Source organism: Castanea sativa, chromosome 2 (genome assembly GCF_040712315.1).
Source record: "Castanea sativa cultivar Marrone di Chiusa Pesio chromosome 2, ASM4071231v1".
Lineage (NCBI taxonomy): Eukaryota > Viridiplantae > Streptophyta > Magnoliopsida > Fagales > Fagaceae > Castanea > Castanea sativa.
The window spans coordinates 14,692,131-14,693,446 of record NC_134014.1 but is presented as its reverse complement, the minus strand read 5'-3'; positions in this window follow the sequence as shown (position 1 = coordinate 14,693,446).

Below are 1,316 nucleotides of genomic sequence, written 5' to 3'. Positions count from 1 at the left end.
AGGGTAATTATGTCTTTTTGACAGGGCTTGTGACACGTGTCATCCTTGGACTCGTGGAATCAAGTGTCGCGACTCTTCATTTTCTGTGCCATGTCATCCTATAAATAGCCTAATGCCGTTATTGTCCTTATTTGTTGAAAGTTCTTGCATTTCAATCCAAAGCTCAATTGTTGGTTTCGAGCTTCATCGGTTTCCTAGCTTCGTCGGCATCCTTGCTTTGCCAGTTTTTCTGTTCGTTTATTTCCTAGGTATGTTCCGTCGGTACATTTATTATGATTATATCTATTCTTTACTTTCTCCATTCCTTTCCTTTTTGTTGGTTTGTACACGTAGGAAGAGGAATAGAATCTTAGCTTTCATTCATCGCTTTTAGGTGAGGGATGTCTGGAGATAGTGAAGCAATGAGTGAGCGTACCTCGTCAATCCGCATGGGTTCGGACAACGACTTGTCTAGTCCTAGGCTCGAGTATTCTTCTGACAACTTGTCAGTATCCGATAGGAGTTCGTCCTCATAATCCTTATCAAAGGAGGCTAGCCCGTTGGGGCGACAACCATGGGAGGTCATTCTACTTGACGATTGGTCCATCCATGACTTCCCCATAGATATGAGTGATGAGGTCTTTAGCAGGGTAAGACCCCGTTTTCAGATCCTTGACAATGTGCCTATTAGGAAGGGTGATTTAGGAGAGAAGTGTTATGACGGGAAGTCATCTGACGTAGGCTTTTACCAAACTACTTTTATAGCAGGGCTTCGTTTGCCTCTCTCCACCCTACATCGTCGGTTAGCCTCTTACCTGGGTGTGTTTGTTAGTCAAATAGCCCCGAATGCTTGGAGAATCTTCATCGGGGCTGAGGTGCTATGGGGTCAACTTAGTGGGGGCAATCGTTCCCTCACTTTGGAGGAGTTTTTCTATTGTTACAAACCCTTCCTCGATCCAAGGGTTTTTAGAACTTTGTGTGTCGTTAGGCTGTCCTAAGGTTGATATTTGACATGCCCAATTTTAACCGTCAGTGGAAGGCCAACATTTTCTTTGTGCAAGGAGTTAATTGGGTTTGTCGTTTCGACGAGTGGGATAGATAAGGTCTTTTTACGACCATTCTTAGGGGTAGCTACTTAAGTCTGGTGAGTCATCGGTCTCCTTTTGAGTCATCGGTCTATGTAGATCGTCGGTAGACTTATTGTTGAACTAACCCATTTTTTGTTTTATTTCAGCTAAAGCTTGCTCGGCGATGCTCCCTGAGCAAGAGGCATTTTTGGAGACAGTTTTGAGATTCCCTTTGAGGAGAGGTCTTGGAAGAAGCTTGTTAATTTGGAC